The sequence below is a fragment of the Ailuropoda melanoleuca genome, chromosome 3 (genome assembly GCF_002007445.2).
Source record: "Ailuropoda melanoleuca isolate Jingjing chromosome 3, ASM200744v2, whole genome shotgun sequence".
Taxonomy (NCBI): Eukaryota; Metazoa; Chordata; class Mammalia; order Carnivora; family Ursidae; genus Ailuropoda; species Ailuropoda melanoleuca.
This window is the reverse complement of record NC_048220.1, coordinates 63512593-63537303: the sequence shown is the minus strand read 5'-3', so window position 1 is coordinate 63537303 and position 24711 is coordinate 63512593. Positions and strand designations below refer to the sequence as shown.

Genomic DNA, 24711 nt, shown 5'->3' with positions numbered 1-24711 from the left:
CTAAGGAAACTGAAACATGGAGACAATTTATAGTCAAGACAGTGAATCAATTATTCATGCAGTGATAACGTGAAACAAAAATATAGTATTAGAAAAATGTTTTCTTCACATAGTTTTAAACATGTGTTCACTGTTAATATACTCCATAGATTTACAGCTTGTAGATTATTCAATGTTCTATATTCAACCCACAGTTTTATTATATTATTCATAAAAAGGCTTTATTTGCTGCTAAATGTTACTTTAGTTTATTAAGACAAGGTCAGCATCTATCAAACTGTTCTGGCTTAATCATTGTTTCACCAAGTCCTGTGATTAAAAACATTCTCCACAACTGGACTTCCTCAGCATGCATTTTCACTCTGTGTAGGATACCACCTTAGGCACTGTGATGAACTGAAACGAAACCCTAAACCCATTTTCCTTCTTAAAACTACCTCAGGGAACTAAGTTATTCATTAAAATTTCTACTGAGTTTTTAGAAAGAAGACAACACTGGAAGGCACTGTGGGAAAAACAGTGATCCCTAAAACAGAACCCTAAGTGCACTGAGCTTGCACTCTCTAGGGTGAAAGTTTAATGAGCCGAAAAAGCAGAAGATACCAAGCAAAAAATGTGCATCCTAGAAAGTGCTAGAGATGTCCCAAGAGGAAGAGATTGTGTGGGATGGTGAAAGCTTCTCCAGAGAGCTGATGATATTTGCCTTGAAATAGAAAACACCAGGAAATAGAAACGCTGGTACTTTTAGCACTTATGTGACAGGATGGTGTAGATGCTATCAAATGCTGAAAGTATTCACTAGATGCCCAACACACTTAAATCTGAACTCCTCACCTGGACTAAAAGGACCACATGATTCTGCCCCCACTTTCCTCTCTAGCCTCATCTTATACCATTCCCCCTCTTTTCACTGTATTCCTATCACACTGACCCCCTTTCTGTGGCTCAAACACATCAAGACCATTCCTGCTTCAGAACCTATGCCCAAACTTTCCCCCTCTGTGTGGCACACTGTTAAGATCTTCACATGGCTGGCTTCTCTACCATCTCCTTCATTTAAGGGGTAGCTCGACTATCCCTTCCTCCTAGGATAACTTCCACAGGCATTCTTAACCATTACCTTGTTGTATTTTCTTTATATCATTTATCCTAATAAACACCTAGGTGTTTTCATCTACCCGTAAGAAAAAAAAGCTCCAGGAGGGGTAGGTCTTACATCTCTCTCATTCTCTACTTCATACCTAGTAGCTAGAATAGGCTCTAGGATATAGCAGTAGAAATTCAACACATCTGGAGGAGAAGGGCAGGCAAGCATATATAATAGAATAGGGTTCTGTGAAGAACCTGGAAAGCTATCACATAAAAATGATTCCCAAAGCCTATGTCCTGGTGCTTCACAATTCAACATTAGAAAACATGACTTGATCCCATAATAAAATACAAATACACCTGAAGCAGGTATTCTAAACTTCTCCCATCATTTACAGCACCAAGAGATTTTGTTCTTCAAGTCATGCTTTGATAAGAAAAACGGAAAGGAAGTGGATTCCTGGGCATGTGGATGTGGGAGGTAGGAGGTGCTGCTGAGGGAGAGGTGTTGAAAGTTGAAATATGAGAAGACAAAGGTGGCCAAATTCCTAATTCCACCTCAGTGCGGCACTGATGGAGTCTAAGTCTTTTCCCCCATAGTAATCTCCATCAGATCACATTTCGGTAACTCTAAATTTCACACAGTCAAAAGTAATTTGTTTGCTTAAACCCTGTAAGAAAAGTACTGATGTCATACAATTTTTCTTCCTTCTTTAATTTAGTTAGCCTTTCATACTAAGTAACACTTATAAATCTTCTCCGAAGATTTTTGTAGTTCTTTGAACGTTAACTTCTCATACTTGACACTCAGTTCAGGTATCTAAGTGTAGGCACACATAAGGGAATTTTATCCGANTGGGTATGATCTGAGACTGCCGTAGACGAAGTTGTGGAATCTCCCCCAAGTGAGTAGAAAAGAATTACTTGACATGGAACAGATAGGGAAGAGACTGGAGACAGTAATACCTTAATGTTCATGTTTGAACCCCACTGAATTAAAACCCCCCAGTAAACTAGTTAGGTAAGCATATTTGAAAGTGTGTACTGTGGATTTNCTGTCACTCCCTCCCTGCTTTGGTTTCCCGGACTTTACTTTTCTTGCCTCACAGCACAGACAGGTGCTCCCAGTTACCTCTGGATCTGAGTGAGCCATGCTGTGTGTGGTTAAGTCACACTGAACAGGAAACGTATAAAAAATAGTTTAAACCTCTAGGGCAGGGGTCAGAAAACTTTTTCAATAAAGCGCCAGACAGTAAATATTTTAGACTTGCANCACCTGACCAGCGGAGCGGGGGTGGCTGCCCAAGGCAGCGCGCCCCCGTCGGCTCAGCGGGCAGCCAGGTCTGCGCTCCGGCGTCGAGAACACCCTGCAGTGGCCATACCTAATGGACTGTTCCGGCAGCCGGGCGCCTAAGCTGACCTGCGTGCGCGCCGGAACCTCCGAGCCTGGACTCGGCCGGCGCGGCTCGGGCGAGTTACGCGGTTCGCGCTTTCTAGTGTTCTACTCTTCGACTGAACTTTCTAGTCTGTACCCTTAGGCACAAAGACACCACCCGCCCCCCGACTGGCGGGCACTCTGCCCTGGGTACTCTGAAAGCAATTGCCGGTGTTCTTTCTGAGAAAAGCCATTTACTGATTCTTGTTCCTTTCCGAAGGACATTTATTTTAAACTTTGAAGCACATCTTAAACATCTTGAGATGTTCAGAGAATTTGCGCACAAATTGACCAAATATTAGAAATGAGGACCCTACCCCTACATGTACTTAAAAATGGAGACTACGGTCAACGTATAGGTAAATAATCTGTCTCCTTTATAAACGAGGATTAATTCCTACCTCATACGGTTGTTAGATGAATGAGATCGTGTGTGAATTGCAACGCTACATACGAAACGTGGTAAAATTCCAATAGATGTGGGCAATTATTCCCAGGGCTTAAAAAAGTAAAGCCCCCAAGATCAGATCAGATCATCCGCAACGTGCAAATGCCCATCTGTGCCAGAGAAAACCACATGCAGCATTCTTAGAAGTTTCAAACCGGGAAGGAGGTTAAAGGTTAGCAACTGGCAGTCCAACACCACCTCACTACTGATCTTACGGACGAAAAAAATAAAATAAATGCTGATTGAATGGCTTAAAGTCAGAAACAAGAGTAGATCTTCTCCTAATTCCAAATACAGGGCATAGGGTACCCTTTTGTAATGAATCTCGACTGGAATAACTAGATAGAGTTGCAAACTTCTCTCAATCAGTACTAATTTAGCATTATTATGGGCTGTTGCTGAACATCTCATCTCACAGCTGCAACAGTCAACCAACAGCTGGGCACTAAAGCAAAGATGACTCAGACAAAAGGGTTCTGGTAGAGAAACTGTGTAGGAATGCAGATGCTGCACTTCAAAGCATAAGAACAGGTAGTGAGAAGAGCAACCTAAATGATCAAGGACATTGAATAGCTTTCCTGTGATGCTTAACTACAAAGGCGGACCTGGGTCTAGAAACTGAAAATCCACAGGCACAGTGAAAGAGTAGACACAGATGTGCTTACTATAACCTACTCTAAGGAAACTGAAACATGGAGACAATTTATAGTCAAGACAGTGAATCAATTATTCATGCAGTGATAACGTGAAACAAAAATATAGTATTAGAAAAATGTTTTCTTCACATAGTTTTAAACATGTGTTCACTGTTAATATACTCCATAGATTTACAGCTTGTAGATTATTCAATGTTCTATATTCAACCCACAGTTTTATTATATTATTCATAAAAAGGCTTTATTTGCTGCTAAATGTTACTTTAGTTTATTAAGACAAGGTCAGCATCTATCAAACTGTTCTGGCTTAATCATTGTTTCACCAAGTCCTGTGATTAAAAACATTCTCCACAACTGGACTTCCTCAGCATGCATTTTCACTCTGTGTAGGATACCACCTTAGGCACTGTGATGAACTGAAACGAAACCCTAAACCCATTTTCCTTCTTAAAACTACCTCAGGGAACTAAGTTATTCATTAAAATTTCTACTGAGTTTTTAGAAAGAAGACAACACTGGAAGGCACTGTGGGAAAAACAGTGATCCCTAAAACAGAACCCTAAGTGCACTGAGCTTGCACTCTCTAGGGTGAAAGTTTAATGAGCCGAAAAAGCAGAAGATACCAAGCAAAAAATGTGCATCCTAGAAAGTGCTAGAGATGTCCCAAGAGGAAGAGATTGTGTGGGATGGTGAAAGCTTCTCCAGAGAGCTGATGATATTTGCCTTGAAATAGAAAACACCAGGAAATAGAAACGCTGGTACTTTTAGCACTTATGTGACAGGATGGTGTAGATGCTATCAAATGCTGAAAGTATTCACTAGATGCCCAACACACTTAAATCTGAACTCCTCACCTGGACTAAAAGGACCACATGATTCTGCCCCCACTTTCCTCTCTAGCCTCATCTTATACCATTCCCCCTCTTTTCACTGTATTCCTATCACACTGACCCCCTTTCTGTGGCTCAAACACATCAAGACCATTCCTGCTTCAGAACCTATGCCCAAACTTTCCCCCTCTGTGTGGCACACTGTTAAGATCTTCACATGGCTGGCTTCTCTACCATCTCCTTCATTTAAGGGGTAGCTCGACTATCCCTTCCTCCTAGGATAACTTCCACAGGCATTCTTAACCATTACCTTGTTGTATTTTCTTTATATCATTTATCCTAATAAACACCTAGGTGTTTTCATCTACCCGTAAGAAAAAAAAGCTCCAGGAGGGGTAGGTCTTACATCTCTCTCATTCTCTACTTCATACCTAGTAGCTAGAATAGGCTCTAGGATATAGCAGTAGAAATTCAACACATCTGGAGGAGAAGGGCAGGCAAGCATATATAATAGAATAGGGTTCTGTGAAGAACCTGGAAAGCTATCACATAAAAATGATTCCCAAAGCCTATGTCCTGGTGCTTCACAATTCAACATTAGAAAACATGACTTGATCCCATAATAAAATACAAATACACCTGAAGCAGGTATTCTAAACTTCTCCCATCATTTACAGCACCAAGAGATTTTGTTCTTCAAGTCATGCTTTGATAAGAAAAACGGAAAGGAAGTGGATTCCTGGGCATGTGGATGTGGGAGGTAGGAGGTGCTGCTGAGGGAGAGGTGTTGAAAGTTGAAATATGAGAAGACAAAGGTGGCCAAATTCCTAATTCCACCTCAGTGCGGCACTGATGGAGTCTAAGTCTTTTCCCCCATAGTAATCTCCATCAGATCACATTTCGGTAACTCTAAATTTCACACAGTCAAAAGTAATTTGTTTGCTTAAACCCTGTAAGAAAAGTACTGATGTCATACAATTTTTCTTCCTTCTTTAATTTAGTTAGCCTTTCATACTAAGTAACACTTATAAATCTTCTCCGAAGATTTTTGTAGTTCTTTGAACGTTAACTTCTCATACTTGACACTCAGTTCAGGTATCTAAGTGTAGGCACACATAAGGGAATTTTATCCGAGAACAAACCCAAGCTTAAGCAGTCTCCACTTCGCCTAACCTCCAAAGAAATAGAAGCAGGATGTTACTTCAAGAGGGTCTAAATCTGCCTGCCAGAGGCTTCTTCTATTTAAGCCCTAGGTCCCAGACAGGAAACAAATTAAGGCTTTTCGGGAGCTTGCCAGACTTGGACTCCTCTTCCTCGCCACACTCCCATCAGACCCACCAAGGCTACTTGTCCCCCATCTCTCCTCCCTTGCACACCAATATGTAGTAAAGTTCTCGGTAACATGTAGTGTTTATCATCTTAGCACTCCACGATGAAAAAACAGCTTCAACCCAAGTTCTCAAAGAGTCTGGGTACGTAGTAGTAGCTCATTAAATATTTTTTGGATGAATGATGTGACTAGACAGATAAGTGAGGAGGAAGCCCCACTGTCAGACCCAGAATTAGAATTTGTGAGCCAAAGGGAATAATTCCTAGCACAAAGGGATCAGAGAATCCATCTAATAACTGAGCATACCTAAAACTGAGATTCTGTTCCCAGATCAGAAACAATAAGTATTCTTGGACCTTTTGGAAATAAAAAGCCTCAAAAAATCTGAGTGATTCCTTGAACCATCTCTCACCCAGAGCTAATCCTTGGTGTTACCACTTACTTGAACACTACTCCAAACTGATTTTCATTTAACTGATCTCTTGCTTGCTAATACATAAAAGCCTACAGCCTCTGAACTGCCAGACCTTGCTTTTCCTCTTTTTCAGGTGCTACCATGATCCTGCTAACTGCAGTGCATATTTTAAATGAGTACTTATTTAACCAGAAGTATGGCTAGACACTCGGAATATGAACATGGACAAAATGCAGTCTCTGCCCTCCTGTACCCTGCTTTGAGTAGGGGAAAGAAGATACAAAATTGTGATCAAAGTATAATGTGACCAGTGCTGTTGGAGAGATACAAAGATGGTTCACAGAAGGGAGAGATGAAATTACTGGATTGAGTCAAGATTCCTTTGCTCTCCTCTCTGATAGATCTGTCACTCCCTCCCTGCTTTGGTTTCCCGGACTTTACTTTTCTTGCCTCACAGCACAGACAGGTGCTCCCAGTTACCTCTGGATCTGAGTGAGCCATGCTGTGTGTGGTTAAGTCACACTGAACAGGAAACGTATAAAAAATAGTTTAAACCTCTAGGGCAGGGGTCAGAAAACTTTTTCAATAAAGCGCCAGACAGTAAATATTTTAGACTTGCAAGTCCTACAGTCCCTGTCACAGCTATTCAAGTCTGCCGCTGTAGTGCCAAAGTACCCAAGGCCACTATGTAAACAGATGGGCATGGTTGTGTTCGAATAAAACTGACTTACAAAAGCAGGCAATGGCCAGAAATGGCCGAAGGGCCGTAGTAGTTTGCTGACCTCTGCTCTATGCAGAAGCGAAAGTTACTTTAGTTCTCAGGTTCTGTTTTGGTACTTGTATCCTAAATTGATTAATTCACTCAATAATCCTCTATTGAGCACCAGTGACATATGATGCTTTCGACACGTATAGATGAACTGGCAGATGGTCTCGGTCCTCCAGAAGCTTTCTTAGCTGAATTTGTTGTTCTGTTCCACAAGGACATATTATATATATTCTAGTCCTGATTCTTTGCAAGAAATCTGGAATATTCCCTGTCCTAGGTCCTCATTTTTGTGATCTGCTGTTTCTTTTTTCCTCTGACTAGTTTCTGATCAATATTTTCATCTGAGCTTCGCAACACCTATATATTCAGATTCTGGCTAAACTCCTGCTTGCTGTAATCTAAAATTCTTACCCTTAACAGTCTTGCCTTGAGTTCTTCATTCTTGCCCTCTTCGAAAACAACAACAGCAACAGCAAAAAGGAAAGAAAAGGAATAAAAAGAAATAAAAAGAAGCGGCTAACAGCTATTATCAACATATGTAACAACTGGGGCTTCCTGTTCGTTTGCTGAATATTGTACAGTGTTATAAGTCAATGCACTGAATACACCATTTTCATCTTCCCTGGAACAGGGAATTTAGCCCAAGCAGGGACCAAAGAAACAAATACCTACCTTCTAAAGAAAGCTACCAAACACTGATACCAGATTCGATCTCCAGGGCTTTTTAAGAGATAAAATGACAATAGAGAACAATCACCTATCTCCACCCTCACCCTGGGGGAAAGAAGAATCAGCCTTGAGGGGAGGGAGGGTCTGGCTTTTTTCTCTCCTCCACTCTGGAGAGGGAGGACTGGCAACTTACCCTGCTGTTGATTATCAGCTCAGGCCAATAGATTTGTTGATCTTCCCTGCCACTAAAAGGAAACAGAACTGAGAAAGAAAGATGGTAGGAGAGAGAGAGAGAGTGCAAGTCAGCAGACTCACTCTCATCTTTGTACAAGAACGTGTATATTTCCTATGGATTGAGATGGCACAGAAGCTCCTATGGGGCATAATCTTGCCAACACCTGACCCTAGAGGATGGACAGCCTATGCAGTGAGAGGATCCCCGGAACAAGATGCTGTGTACTTCCGGGGACTAGCTGAAGAAGATGGTTAAGGAAGAACCCACTCCAAGGAACCATGCAAAGGAGAGGGTTCGCAGAATGCACAGAACTTATCCATGTGCCTTTGTGAAAGTCGGCATGCCAGTCACACAGGGGTTAGCTCCTCGGTGTTTTCCAGAGAACAGCCAGAGCCATAAAAAGGGGCGCTATGCCCATAAGCAGTCAAAGAGATAGTTGTCCTCCCAGTCTCCCTCTCAACTCTCAATATTAGAAGAGTTAAACCTTGAGAGACTGCCAAATCCTAACCACTAAACAATCAGGGAGTCTCAGATGAGTTAAGCCTTGAAATGGAATAGGTATAAAATAGAGATAATTCTAAATTCAGAATCACCGCACGGGCACGTGAACACTCGCACGCGCGCGCACACACACACACACACACACACACAAATATGCTCTACACACCTCAACAACTAACCACGCCTCCACCCCATTTCAGGTAATGAGCGGGAGGAAGCTATGGGTATGATCTGAGACTGCCGTAGACGAAGTTGTGGAATCTCCCCCAAGTGAGTAGAAAAGAATTACTTGACATGGAACAGATAGGGAAGAGACTGGAGACAGTAATACCTTAATGTTCATGTTTGAACCCCACTGAATTAAAACCCCCCAGTAAACTAGTTAGGTAAGCATATTTGAAAGTGTGTACTGTGGATTTCAGTTCCCCAAGCTTGCAAAGGGCAAAAGCCTCAGTAATTAAACCATAAATGTGGGAAACATCCTTAGAAAATCATGAAGCATGATGAAATCATAAAAGATCTGAGTATTATCATAAGTAAACCAATTTAAATTCGTTTAACTCACTGTTTTTATTTGACCACAGGATTTTTCTCCCATGTGATTTCCACTAATATTCCTCAAAATTCATTTTTGGCAATTCTGTTCTAAAGAAGAATGAAAGCCTGGCTATGGATCTAAAATCAAAGTCAGATAAATGCCAACTGGGCAGTTAGTGGAAAGAAACTTGTTTCTTTGGGGTTTGGGATCCTTATGGTTTGGGGCCATGCCTGTCTGTGTCATTCCCTCCAGGGTTGCAGGAGTTGTGCGATTCTTGGGATGCCCCCAGGAGTTGTTCCCACCAATGAGGATCCCATGAAAAAACACATACCTTATTAAGGGCTTGACAAGCAGAAGGTCTTTGAAAATTGAGAGGAGTAAGTCCTTCTAGCAGGTATAAGTCTTATATAAGAAAGAGCTTAAAATTGGAAGCCTGGAAGAGCTGGAAGGTTTCAATCCCATGGCTCCTGACAGGAACTTTTTCACACCTTTCCTATCCTATGCAAGACTTACAGGATCAAACTTCTGTAGACTACAAACAAAACAAAACTGATACCAAAGCCCCAGAAAAGGTAACATATGTACAGTTGTGTGAGGGGGGAGCCAGGACAAAGGAGAATGGNACAGTTGTGTGAGGGGGGAGCCAGGACAAAGGAGAATGGCAGAAAAGGCTCACACATGGTTCCAGCAGTGGGGCTCCACATCTTCCCAAGGAAAGAGGAGCTTTGCAAGCCCTGGTTGGTTCTGGTTTGGCAAGGGGGGTCCGCTGACCGCTGCTGTCCAGAAGACTCTACAACAAGCCAACTGGAAGAGGCTGAACAGCTCACAGAAGTCATGGTCTCCATATTTTACTGTCTTGCCAAAGCCTTTGATTACCCTGGATCTTTTCTAGACTACTTATGGGTTACATAGAGGTGGCCAATTTGTTATGATGTATCATGACTGTTTTGAAATCTCTAATCTTCTATGTCAGAGGCTTCTCTGTAAATTATTTGGTCTTTACATAGATGGAGTGTAAAAAGAGTAGTTCTTCCTCAAGACTGAGGTTTTGACAAGGTAGTAGTCAACCCAGACCAAATGCAGTTGAGGTGGCATTTCAGAATTTTAAACCAGATATATGATGACAAAAAACCAAACAAAACAATAACAACATCAAAACGTCTCTATCTCTTGATTTTTGTGTGTGAAATTCATATAAAAATATTAATTTTTTGTACTTATTTATGTCTCCCTTTTTAAAATTTCTATACTCTCAATATTTAATTTTTCCAAAATTAATAAGTAAAAAGTAAAGGATAAATTAAGTATGATTTTTATGTTCTATTGCAAAGTTTTTATTTTTTTATTTTTTTAAAGATTTTATTTAGTTATTCGACAGAGATAGAGACAGCCAGCGAGAGAGGGAACACAAGCAGGGGAAGTGGGAGAGGAAGAAGCAGGCTCATAGCAGAAGAGCCTGATGTGGGGCTCGATCCCAGAACGCCGGGATCACGCCCTGAGCCAAAGGCAGATGCTTAACCGCTGTGCCACCCAGGCGCCCCTATTGCAAAGTTTTTAACTCTTCATCTTCCTAGATTAAAAACATTTTTCCTCAAGAAGTCTATTTACAGAACATATCTGAGATTTTGTAAAATCAGGAGCACAGTTTCTATTTCTAAAGGCATAGGAGAGCAAAAATGAAAGCATTTTCTTATGGTTGGGCCCAGATGATGCAAAGAGATAATACAGTGTAGATAAAGTGAGCAAACTTAGATAAATTTATTATTCTTTCACACTTTAGTTTCCTTATCTGCAAAATGGAAATTCTTATGATACCTATTACACAGAATTGTGTATAGATTGAATGAGATCGTGAAGTCTGGTATATAGTAAGATTTCAATAACTGGCTGAAAACATTGAAATAAAATAAAAACAATTATTTCCTTCTAGCTGTATTATAGATGCAGTTGAGAAAGTTTCTCTTCTGAGTTAACCAATCCAATACACCAAAGTGATAATTATATATAAATAAATTTTGGGGCGCCTGGGTGGCACAGCGGTTGAGCGTCTGCCTTNAGAAGAAAAGAAAAGGAATACATATAAATGAAATTTAAAGAATCTTAAGTCAAAGATTCAAAGATTTTATATCAAAAGCATTATATCTCTCCTCCCTGCTCTCCTCCCTAACACCTCCCAGGGAATTAGCTATTTGAATTCAGCATTTGGTAAGTTTACCGCAGCCCACAGAATGTTTTTGGAAACTTTAAATTCTTTTCCACTGTACTATCAGGCATGTAAATGCAAGCTTATTACAAGATAATTATGCAAGAAGTGGAAACTTTATAATCTGTCCTCATAAATAAAGTGCAGACAGAAATCATAATCTCAGCCCAACTAGAACTCAATGTTAGGAATGAAGGATTTGTTTGCTTTGCCTGCTCTCAAACCTCAAGTAATAAATCTCAAAAGCTTCAATATTGATTCAACAAAATGAATGGCTGAGTCATTTCAGAAGGACTCTGACAAGTGGACAAATGCTGCCATGGTGACATTTTGATATGCAGTGTGGTTACCGAGCTTTGCTGGTTTCCTCCCCCAACCATTAAAACAAAATGACAAACCATGGGAAGTACCACACACAGCGGGCCTGTACCAAAGGCAACTAGGGAAAAAAAGATTTAATTAGCTGTTCTTAAAGGATTAAAGATTCCATATTCATTCATATCTGATTTATGGGGAAATTCCTTTTAAAATATGAGAAAAGCTGTTCTGAGACATGTTTCTTGTTCAGGAATAGTAACCATTATTAATCTAAAAAAGTCTCAGCATTTTTGGTGAATGCTTTATAAATAAATTTCTTGAAAAAATTTTTTAAGTTGGGAAAATAAAGAATTAAAATATTTCCCACAGGGTAAAAATCATACTTCTTCTTTGCTAAATAATGTAATGAATGAAATGTATGGCATATGGCCATAATAAAAATAAAATACATATCTGTAATAAAATACTACTGTATATGTTTAAAATTTGTAAAGAGATGAGATTATTACAAAGCAATAACCTGATCTTAATATTCATTTGATGGAGCTAATAATAAAAGCATTATATTAGCTTCCTTATTAGTATAAAAGATAACAGTTATATTAGGGGCTCCTGGGTGGCTCAATTGTTAAGTGTCTGCCTTCAGCTCAGGGTGTGATCCCAGGGTCTTGGGACTGAGCCCTTCATCGGGCTCCCTGCTCTGCTGGGAGCCTGCTTCTTCCTCTCCCACTCCCCCTGCTTGTGTTCCCTCTCTCGCTGGCTGTCTCTCTCTCTGTCAAATAAATAAATAAAATCTTTACCAAAAAAAAAATATATATATATATATAAATAAATTTAAAAATTCATAATCATGTATTTTAAAGCATTTTCCCATTAAAATTTTTAAACAATTTCTTTTCATTGCTATAATGTGGCTATATCTGTCTTTAATATAACTGTATATCTTTTTTTTTTTAAGATTTTATTTATTTATTTGACAGAGAGAGAGACAGCCAGCGAGAGAGGGAACACAAGCAGGGGGAGTGGGAGAGGAAGAAGCAGGCTCCCAGCAGAGCAGGGAGCCCGATGAAGGGCTCAGTCCCAAGACCCTGGGATCACACCCTGAGCTGAAGGCAGACACTTAACAATTGAGCCACCCAGGAGCCCCTAATATAACTGTTATCTTTTATACTAATAAGGAAGCTAATATAATGCTTTTATTATTAGCTCCATCAAATGAATATTAAGATCAGGTTATTGCTTTGTAATAATCTCATCTCTTTACAAATTTTAAACATATACAGTAGTATTTGATTACAGATATGTATTTTATTTTTATTATGGCCATATGCCATACATTTCATTCATTACATTATTTAGCAAAGAATNGAAGTATGATTTTTACCCTGTGGGAAATATTTTAATTCTTTATTTTCCCAACTTAAAAAATTTTTTCAAGAAATTTATTTATAAAGCATTCACCAAAAATGCTGAGACTTTTTTAGATTAATAATGGTTACTATTCCTGAACAAGAAACATGTCTCAGAACAGCTTTTCTCATATTTTAAAAGGAATTTCCCCATAAATCAGATATGAATGAATATGGAATCTTTAATCCTTTAAGAACAGCTAATTAAATCTTTTTTTCCCTAGTTGCCTTTGGTACAGGCCCGCTGTGTGTGGTACTTCCCATGGTTTGTCATTTTGTTTTAATGGTTGGGGGAGGAAACCAGCAAAGCTCGGTAACCACACTGCATATCAAAATGTCACCATGGCAGCATTTGTCCACTTGTCAGAGTCCTTCTGAAATGACTCAGCCATTCATTTTGTTGAATCAATATTGAAGCTTTTGAGATTTATTACTTGAGGTTTGAGAGCAGGCAAAGCAAACAAATCCTTCATTCCTAACATTGAGTTCTAGTTGGGCTGAGATTATGATTTCTGTCTGCACTTTATTTATGAGGACAGATTATAAAGTTTCCACTTCTTGCATAATTATCTTGTAATAAGCTTGCATTTACATGCCTGATAGTACAGTGGAAAAGAATTTAAAGTTTCCAAAAACATTCTGTGGGCTGCGGTAAACTTACCAAATGCTGAATTCAAATAGCTAATTCCCTGGGAGGTGTTAGGGAGGAGAGCAGGGAGGAGAGATATAATGCTTTTGATATAAAATCTTTGAATCTTTGACTTAAGATTCTTTAAATTTCATTTATATGTATTCCTTTTCTTTTCTTCTATTTTTTTTTTGAAAGAGAGAGAGCATGAGCCAGGGGGAGAAGCAGGAGGCCAACTCGGGGCTCGATCCCAGGACCCCAGGATCATGACCTGAGCTGAAGACAGACGCTTAACCAAGTGAGCCACCCAGGCACCCCTATGTATCCCATCTCGAAGCATAAATAACAAGAACCAAGATAAGTATGTTATCTATTAAATCTTTCTATTTAATAATGTCCATTTACTGTTACTTTCCCCATTCAACAAATATAAAATTCTAAAACTATTTTAAAATACTGAGATTTCTTCAAAGATGGTTTTATAATCACATATGTTCCTAGTGGATTGAGTCACAAAATGAATCTGATTTGTCAATTCAAGCACTCACTGTGTATATTTTCAGTTATCACTGAACTAAATTCAATGTAGAGGTCAGTGTCCAAAGATGAAATTATGGGAACTTTTCAGAAGTATAGATCTGTCTGACAAGATCCTGTAGGGTCATTAAAGCTTCATTGACATATCAGGCCAAGCGAAAATGACACCGGGCAAGCTTCTTGTCAGAACTCCTCCTTCAGCTCTCTTCCCAGAGCTGAGGATTCTCTCTTTTAACATCCCGTGACCTAGACTGGTCCTATTGGGATTGGCACAGGATGCTGCAATGCAATTATCCTCAAGGGCGTGAGTAAAACCAGATAACATGATGGAGTCATCTGTGTTGAGTTTTAGGATCTGCTCTCCCAGGAGCCCCAAATTCTACCAAGGACTTGTGCAATCTGAGGTAATGTTTATTTTACCAATGGCTACAAGCAAACAAAGCCACTGCAAACAGAGCTCCCACTGTCTATATCCCACATGGGTGAGAAAATCAAGCCCAGCGGGAAGACAGGTTTGACTGATGGTTTGTTTGGGCATCATGAGGGGCCTTGCAAACTTTATATAGGTAGGGGTGCCTGGTCCACTCAATGCAGACATCTCTGCCTGCAGCATAAGACTTAAATTTGGAATGCTCTACCTTTCAAATGTCCGGTAAGCTTGACTTAACTTAAGCAATTCCATGCAACCATAGGAATTTCAAATCATATTGAAAGCCGTATAAGAATACCTTCTGTAGTTTCTGTTTACAGAGATGAAAAAGGTTTGGAAGTAAGTCATGGTTGTACAACACTGTGAATGTAATAAAGGCTACTGAATTGTACAATTAAAATGGTTAAAATGGCAAATTTTATGTTGTGTTTATTTTACCACAATGTGTTAAAAATTTATTTTGTTATATATTTATTTTTATTTTTTTTTAAAGATTTTATTTATTTATGTGACAGAGAGACAGCCAGTGAGAGAGGGAACACAGCAGGGGAGTGGGAGAGGAAGAAGCAGGCTCATAGCGGAGGAGCCTGATGTGGGGCTCGATCCCGGGTCACCGGGATCATGCCCTGAGCCGAAGGCAGACGCTTAACGACTGCGCCACCCAGGCACCCCTTGTTATATATTTAAAAAACCAAATGGCACATTTCAAGTGAGTGAATCGTATGCTATGAGGATTAAGTCTCAAAAGAAAAAAAAGAAAATAAAGAGTATTCTGCAGAAAGCTTTAATGCTTNTGCCCTGAGCCGAAGGCAGACGCTTAACGACTGCGCCACCCAGGCACCCCTTGTTATATATTTAAAAAACCAAATGGCACATTTCAAGTGAGTGAATCATATGCTATGAGGATTAAGTCTCAAAAGAAAAAAAAGAAAATAAAGAGTATTCTGCAGAAAGCTTTAATGCTTGTCCTATAGCTCGTATGTAAGTCAGTTCTTATGAGAAAACTTACATTGGAATTGTCTCACCTTTCAGAAAATCAAAATTCTTTTTGAGTTGTCTTCTTTGTAGGGTTCAGAGAAAGTAAAAANTGTCCTATAGCTTGTATGTAAGTCAGTTCTTATGAGAAAACTTACATTGGAATTGTCTCACCTTTCAGAAAATCAAAATTCTTTTTGAGTTGTCTTCTTTGTAGGGTTCAGAGAAAGTAAAAAGGTTTTTAAGACTGTGCTTGAAAGAGTACTATGCAGACAAATCCAGCTTTAGCATTCCATTAGAGCAATCCTACACAGAATACTCCCAAACAAAATGGAATTCTCTAATACTTTTTAGTTTTTCTTTTCTGTATTCTTCTCTCTTTCTCTCTCTTTTTTTCTTCATAAAGCAAGGGAGTGAATTGTGAATATTTCCTACAAGAAATGCTGAGGTGGTTAATTTCCGATAATTATAAAATCACGGGTGGTCAATAGTTCAAAGAAAATCTTTCCCCAACAAAACCAATTATGAGCAGAGACTTAAACTGTGTGCCTTTATCCACTGCCAAAATGCAGTATCAATAGAACAGAATGTGAAAGCCGCAGCTTTGATATGAAAGGTACTGGAAGTATTCATCTTTTGGTAGTTGTTCTGCCACCATATGGAATGGAATAGAAGGAAAAAGAATTACGCAGCGTCAACTTAAATTATGCAATCGGAGAAAAGGAAAAGCAAATCATAACCAGATGCATCTATGCATACATTTTATTATAATAAAAATTTTCTTTGATATCACCAGGCACCCAATGCACTCTACTGGTGGTGTGAAGTAATTGAAAATAATATAAAAAAAAGGACTTGGACTAATATATATTATCATTCAAATAGAAAAGCATTAACAGCAGAGAACTAGTGTCAAAGATGTCTTTAAAACATCATTATTAGGCTGAAACACATGAAACTGATATTTGCTTATATTAAAATGGTCAAACAAAGGCAAAATGGGTGAATAACAGCAATTTCATGTGATTAAATCTAATACGTAATTTTCCTCCTAGTTTCAAATAGTGTGTTCTCTTCATCATCATCACTCGATGGAATAAAAGATATTTATTTGATTTTTTTTCCACTGAGGCATTTTATTTGCACGTATGTATTACATCCCTAGAAAAAGAATCCCAGGATTTTCCCTCCTGTGTGTTTTCGTCTTGCTTCTTCATGGTCCATGATGCCAGCTGAGGTTGTCAGTACAATGAAACCAAACTGGCGGGATGGGAGCAGGTTATTCTGCCATTTTTTCTAGATCATTCAGTTGTACATCAAATCTGGGGCTGATCACTCCGCACTTGTTTAACCTGCCCGTGAGNGAGCAGGTTATTCTGCCATTTTTCTAGATCATTCAGTTGTACATCAAATCTGGGGCTGATCACTCCGCACTTGTTTAACCTGCCCGTGAGGTTCACAACAATTTTCCCCGCTCTGTGATCATCAATGATTTCAAATTCCCCAATGTAACCATGCTTCATTATCACAGTGAGAAACCGGACGATGACTTTGGAGCATGGCCTAATAAGAACCTGGCGTTTGCCTCTTTTTTCAGCATTGTTAATGCTCTTGAGAGCATCTGCCAGGAGAGTCATGCGCACCATTATGGCGGCACGGAAAGATGGCGAAAAGAGGACGAGAGAGGCGAGCGCACGGAGTTATCTATTTGATTTTTATTCAGTTTCGGGTCATTAATTTAATTCTAAGTTGTTTAGTGTTTTTAGCCACTTCATATGGAACAAAGCTGTAAACACGTGAGTCAATTAACGTTCCTTTTCTCCCCTTAATTAAGAAATTTTTTTTAAGTTGAATATGCCAAAATTTCTCACTCATCAGTCTTTTGGGGCCTACTCTCAGCATCAGGAGGCACGTCAAGGGATGCCCTTCCTTATTGGAGATGATGATAAGAGGAGGATGCTCTTCCCCAGACCAACTCTGCTTCTATATCCTTTGTACAAGCCAAATGCCAGGCCTCCCCGCCCCCTTCTCCCTGCTTGTGCTCTCAAACACGTGCTCTCTCGCTCTCAAATGAATAAATAAAAATAAATAAATAAATAATCTTTATATATAGATCAATCGATCTATCTATCTGTCTATCTATCGCCCTGGAAGTGGGATGAGGGAATGGACAGGCACTGCCTGTATGCCAGAGCTCAGCAGCCAGAATAGAAATCAATATCCAAACAGATGCTTAGCCAAGGCTCAGACAATTGCAGTTGACTCCCATGGCAGGGGCAAAATTTGGGTGGCATTACTGAACATTTTTCATGTCATCAGTGATTATCTACTCCACCCAACAATCAGAAGGGTNAGTGATAATCTACTCCACCCAACAATCAGAAGGGTTCTGCCTGCAGTTCACACAAAGGCAACATAACACACAATTCTGGACATCTTCACAGGAGAATAACTATGAAACAATGTGTCCTAAATCAGAGTCAAAGGTCAGAGGCACTCTGGCAGCGACTGAGAAAGTAGTTCTTTTCCAGGGTTCCATGTGTGACTGCCCTGAGGAGGAAATACTGGAAAGGGGCTCAATACCTAAGTAGCCAGTTTACTAAATTAACACAATTCTGTTCTTTCTCACCACTGACTCCCTAAATGTGCATTGTTCAAGGGGTGCCTGGGTGGCTCAGTTGGTTAAGTGCCTAACTCTTGATTTCGACTCAGGTCGTGATCTCAGGGTGGTGAGATCAAGCCCCATATCAAGCCTTTGAAGAGTCCCACATAGGGCTCCTCACTCAGTGGGGAGTCAGCTTGGGATTCTCTCTCTCCTTCTGCCCCTGCCTTGTGCACACGCACATGCTGTTTCTCTCTCTCTCTCTCTCTTCCTCTCTCTCAAATAAATAATCTTTAAAAAAACAAACAGGGGCGCCTGGGTGGCACAGCGGTTAAGTGTCTGCCTTTAGCGTAGGGCGTGATCCCAGCATTCTGGGTTGGAGCCCCACATCAGGCTCCTCCGCTATGAGCCTGCTTCTTCCTCTCCCACTCCCCCTGCTTGTGTTCCCTCTCTCGCTGGCTGTCTCTATCTCTGTCAAATAAATAAAAAATCTTAAAAAATAATAATAATAAAAAAAAAATTAAAAAACAAACAAAAAACCTGCACTGCTCAAAATTCTTTTCTGTCTCCAGGATGAGACCTTGGGCGGGCCCCATGTTTCACATTCATTTTCAATTATTAACAAACAGTCTCATTCTCAGATAGCACAAAGCAAAGCTTAACCTCCCATTTAAGTTTTGCAAGCTCTTCTCTTGCTTGGGCCTAATCCAGGTTACAAAGCCTGCAGTGAGGAAGGAGGACATGATCACTTATTTGCTCTATCCCTCCCAACTCCTCTACTTTTCATGATGCTCTTTATGGCCCATTCAGGGTTGAGAAGCAGAGGAGATATATAGAGGTGAAAAAAAAAAAAAGTTCTTTCCTGAATGAGCTCTTTGGAGACTCTCATCTATGGGGATACCTGACATGGGTTATGTTTCCCTGGGCAGGCCACTTGAAATTAAACTTCCAGTCTCTACCTTCTGGTAGTCAGTTGGGGTCACTTCATCCCTCCAGATAGGTCTCTTGGGTGTGGTCTCTATAGACAATTTAGACCCTTCTGTTGTGTCCACAAGTGACCCTCAGAACACCACCTCTTTCCCTGGCCACTACTCTGCCTGCAGGGCAGTGTCAAACTCACCTTTTGACTTTTTCAGGATGAGTCAGGTACCAGTTCCTCTGTCCCTCAAACTCCAGATCAGGCTCTCCAAGTGATTCTCTGCTTCTCCACCACTTTTGCCTAGAGACGGTGGAGGTAGAAGGCACAGCACAATGACAGATCTCTTCAAAAAAATTCTCGCTACAAGCCTCAAGACCAATCTTCTAGCCTCCACTTATCTACCCTGAAGGTAGGTGATGAATTAAGAGTCTCAAAGTTGGTTATCAGTCTCTTTACAATGTAGTAAGTGATGTGGTTAATCTTGTAGATTCTGAAACAACTATCTGAGTGCAGAACAGCTGATCCACTATTGACAGCGATGTGACCTTAGACAAGACAATGTCTCAGCGTCCTTATGCACAGAGTATTGAAATCTGTAAGAAATAAAAGCAATAGCTACAGCCTATGTTGTTTTAAAAATAAATAATTTAAGTACTTAGCTGCATGGTCACCAGTAATAAAGCAAAGTGACAAGTGTGCCTTTTGATCTGAGGCACTGCGAAGCACCCAACATCACCAATGTAGGATTCTTGCCAAAAAAATGTTTAACCTGAATATAATCATGAGGAAATAATCAAACAAATCCAAATTGAGGTACACTATACACAGCAATGCAGTCTAGATGTTTCAAAAATATCGGTCATGTAAGACCAAAAAAGTGGAATTGGGGGAGGGGAGCTTGGGAACTTTCTGGAATAAAAGAAACTAAAGAGGCATGACAACTAAATGCAATCCACAAGCTTTAATTAAATTCTGGATCTCATTTTAAAATAAGTAAGTAAACACAAAAAGAAAACCTTTAGATAAAGAACACAATCAGGGCAATCTTGGGTATTTAAACATAGACTGAATATAGAGAATAAGATTTTATCAGTATTATACTTTAGTGATGGTTATGTTGTGGTTTTGTAGAAGAATGTCTTTGTACTTAGAAACAGCTGCTGAGGTATGTAGGGGTGAAGTGTCACACTATCTGTATCTTATTCTCAAATTATTCCTCAAAATATTGTCTTACAAATAAAAATAATAGTGTCATACATACAATAAATCTCTTAGAACAATACCCGGCACATAATAAACAATTCTTTAAGTGTAAAGTATGGATATTAGCACAATAGATACCTAGACAAAAGGGAAAAAATGTCATTTAAAATTATTATACATTTGTCAAATTGAGTCAATGTACCGAATCATGAATTTCCTAGTACCCTCTTCACCTACCGCTCACCTTTCCCAACCCCCAATACCTGTCTTTCTTTAACTTCTCCATTCTTTCCTTCAAACCGTGTCTCCTACTAATAAGACAGTTTACAACCTTCTACTTTACACTGTGGTAACTAATATGATCAGAAGGATATTTTTTCAAGTTATGCTTTAATCTGTAACACTTCAATTCACAATTGACTTATATTAGAAAATCTTTGCACCTTAAAACGCACACAGTAAATTGGCTTAAATAACTTTGAGGCTTTACCTTATAGCACAGCTTAGTGGTTTTTGAACTTTGTAAAGTAAGGACTCCTTTAATCTCTTAAAAATTGAGGACTCAAACTTTTAATTATGGTAGTAATAGCCACCAGTATTTACAATATTAACAATTAAAACTAAGGATGATTCAAAATATGTATTTATTAATTCAAATTAATTAAAAGTAAACCCATTTTAGGTTAACATCAATAATATATTTTTATGAAAACTGCTTTTCCCAAAATAAAAATATTTAGTGAGATCAGTGGCATCATTTACCATTTTATGAATTTATAAATCTGCGTTTTTTTAGAAGATTTTATGTATTGATTAGAGAGAGAGAAAGAGGGAAGAGAGAGAGAGGGAGAAAGCACAAACAGAGGCGAGGGGCAGTGGGAGAGGGAGAAGCAGACTCCCTGCTGAGCAGGGAGCCCAAGGTGGGGCTTGATCCCAGGACCCTGAGATCATGACCTGAGTGGAAGGCAGACACTTAACTGACTGAGCCACCCAGCCACCCCCCTTTTACAAATTTCTTTAATGACTTATGATAGGTACATTTTTTAAAGAAAGATTTAATTTATTTATTTGTCAGAGAGAGAGAGCGTGCACAAGCAGGGGGAACAGCAGGCAGAGGGAGAAGTAGACTCCCTGCTGAGCAGGGAGCCTTACGCGGGACTTAATCCCAGGACCCCAGCATTATGACCTGAGCCGAAGGCAGACGCTTAACCAACTGAGCCACCCAGGCATCCCAGGTGTATTTTTTTTTTATTATTATTGTGGTAACATACCTAACATAAAAGTTACCATTTTTACCATTATAGAGTATACAATTCAGTGGCATTTAGTATGCTCACAGTGTTATGCAACCCTCACCACTACCAGAACATTTTCAGCACTCCAATTGGAAAACCTGGAGCCATTAAGCAGCCACTTCCTACTCCTCCCTTCCCCCAGCCCCTGGTAACAACTAATCTGTTTTCTGTCTCTTTGGATTTGCCTATTCTGGATATTACATATAAATGGAATCATATGGTATGTGGCCTTTCATGTCTGGTTTCTTTCACTTAGCATAATGTTTTCAAGGTTCATTCATGTTGTAGCATATAGCAGTAGTTCATTTCTTTTTGTGGATGAGTAATATTAAATTTTATGTATATACCACATCCTGTTGGAAGTGTGTGTGTACACCACATTTTGTTGGGTATGAAATGGCATTTCATTGTGGTTTTGATTTGCATTTCCCTGATGACTAATCCTGTTGAACATCTTTTCTTATGTTTGTTGACCATTTGTACATCTCCTTTGGAGGAATATCTATTCAAGTCCTCGGCCAATTTTTCAATGAGAGTTTGTCTTTTTGTTATTGAGTTATGAGTTCTTCATATACTAGACAAGACATATGATTTATAAGTATTTTCTCCTATTCTATGGGGCTATCTTTTCATTCTCTTGATAGTGTCCTTGATGCCCCCCAATTTTTAGTTTAGTGAAGTCCAATGAATCTATTTTTCTTTTGTTGAGTGTGCTTTTGTGTAATATCTTTAGAAACCATTGCCGAGTCGCAGATCATGAAGGTTTATTATGCCTATGCGTTTTTCTAAGGTTTTTATAGTTTTAGCTTTTAAAAAATATATATTTATTTGACAGATAGAGAGAGCGTGCAGAAGCAGGGAGAGCAGGAGAGGGAGAAGCAGATTCCCCACTGAGCCTGGAGCCCAGTGTGGGGCTCAGTATCAGGACCCCGAGATCATGACCTGAACCAAAGGCAGATGCTTAACCACTGAGCCACTCTGGTGCCCCAGTTTTAGCTCTTATATTAGGTCTTTGATCCATATTGAGTTTTTTTTTTTTTTTTTTTTTGTATGTGGTGTAAGGTAGGGGTACAACTTCATTCTTTCGTGTGTGGATAGCCAGTTGTCCTATCACCATTTGTTGAAGACATTCTTTCTCTATAGAATGGTGTTGGAACCTTTGTCAAAAATCAACAGATGTATAGATTTATTTCTAAGCTCTCATTTCTATTCAATTGACATAGGTCTTTCCTCATGCCAGTACCACACTATTTTGATTAGTGAAGTTTTAGAGTCAGTTTTGAAATAGGGAAGTGTGAACTCTCCAACTTTGCCTCTCTTTTTCAAGATTGTTTTGACTACTTGGAAACCTTTGCCCTTTGTTACATATTTTAGGATCAGCTTTTCCATTTCTACAGAAAAGTCTGTTAGGATTTTCACAGGGATTGCATTGAAACTATAAATTGCTTTGGGGAGTACTGGCATCTTAACAGTATTAAGTTACAAATTTAAATTATATAAATTAAATTAAGTATAAATTAAATTATAAATTTTTTTGTGTTGAACTTGTATACTGCAACTTTGTATCCTGCATTGATTAACTATAATGACAGGTGGATTCTTATATTTGCTTTGCATTTAATGTGTTTCTATATATCGTTTTGGTTGACGTATTTAAAAAACTCCAGACCCTCAAAAATATTTTGTTAAGATAGGGAGAAGGATTTTCAGTGGTTTTTCAGATAACTGTGGATATTCATCCTTGATACTATATCAAGGCTTAATAAGTGAGTTTCTTAAAGGTTCATTGCAATGTGGCATCTGAATCATATCAAACATTTTTTACTTAGTCACGTTAAAATCCTTTGGCCTTATACTTCGAATGGATCTTTTATCTGTGTATGATTTTATAACACTATAAATTTGGAAAATATTTGGTTCTCTAAGTAATGCAGATTTTCCAAGTGTTGACACTTTTCATTTGATGATATTTGAAAAACCACTTTATTATCACCATCAATTTTATCACACAATTCTTTCAATTTTAGGGAGCCTATAGAGGGAATAAAGTTTTCTAGAATCGAATTTTTGCTTGAGATAAAACTTGAGTTTTATCAATGATACCAAATTCTGTCTTGTTTTCCTTGAAGTAACTGACTTGCTCTGTTCATTTTCAAGAAAATGGTTACCATATATCTAAGTTTTATTGACCATAGCTTTTCTGCCAGTCATTCTTTCTATTAAAAAGTATGCCCTATGATAAAAATGGATTGTTCGGGTCCCAAATAAAACAAGGGCACAAGAGTTTTTCCTCCAGACAACCACTGTATTTTAATATGCAATAAAAGAACTTTATGCATATTTTCCATTTCATCAGAAAGAATAATTTAAAAAATGTAGTCAAGGGTTGAGATTTTATAATCAACAAACATTCTCAAGAAAACTTACTTTTTTATTGAGAATGTAGCATTGGGCAATACAATGACTACTGATAGAGTTTGGTGCTTCTGCCTTGATTTATGCTACCAAGCCAGTATGAATGCAAATGATAACACAGTGACAAATAACTTCTTAGAATTAGTGTAAAAATACTTTTAACCTTGAGGACCCTATGAAGGACTCTCAGGAATTGGCAAGACCACACTTGGACACCACGTGCGGCTGGCCACATTTTGACAACAGCTGGTAAAGCTATTGAAATCAGTTTTACAGACTGCCTCAAATTCAGAAATGTTGAAAGACGTATATGTTACTATTCTTATCATCATCTCATTGATGAAATTTTCCAGTCCCTTCGCAATGCTTTTTGATGCTCTCGTTACACACACCCAACAGGAACACCAGTCCTGATGTTCAGTTCTTATGGAACTAGAGTTTTAATGGCTAAAGGGCAGATACTTAGAGAAAGGTGAATATAGTTAATGGAAGGTAGAACAAGGCAGGAAGGAAAAAGAATTTACTGTAAACCTTTTTGTGTATTCACATCACATTCACCTCTAAACTCTGTCCCACCCAGTTGCTAAGACCAAATAAAGTAGAAAGGGCTAGCATATCTATTTTACGATCTTTCGATGAAATGGTGAAACAATAAGATTGAGAAATCTCTACAAACCAAGTATTCATTTACATTATATTATGCTATAAATAACCAAATCTCTCATACAACTTTAAGGACAAGGTAACGAAAGGGAAGTTAATCGCGTTTCTCTTAATACAGATTGATTCTCCTACAAAATAACAGATTAGATTTAGAACTGAAAAGTACTCTAAAGGAAAATAAGTCCTTTTCAAAGCAACA

The 24711-nt window shown here is 38.9% G+C and overlaps 1 non-coding gene across 1 annotated transcript; it reads right to left on the bottom strand.

The window, feature by feature from the left end:
- Positions 1-16530: 16530 nt before the first annotated feature.
- LOC100463629 lies at positions 16531-17089 on the bottom strand. Its single transcript, XR_004623890.1, has 2 exons — positions 16768-17089; positions 16531-16699 (listed from the first exon to the last, which is right to left on the bottom strand). It is a non-coding gene; the product is annotated as a 40S ribosomal protein S15a (transcript).
- Between the last annotated feature and the right edge of the window lie 7622 nt (positions 17090-24711).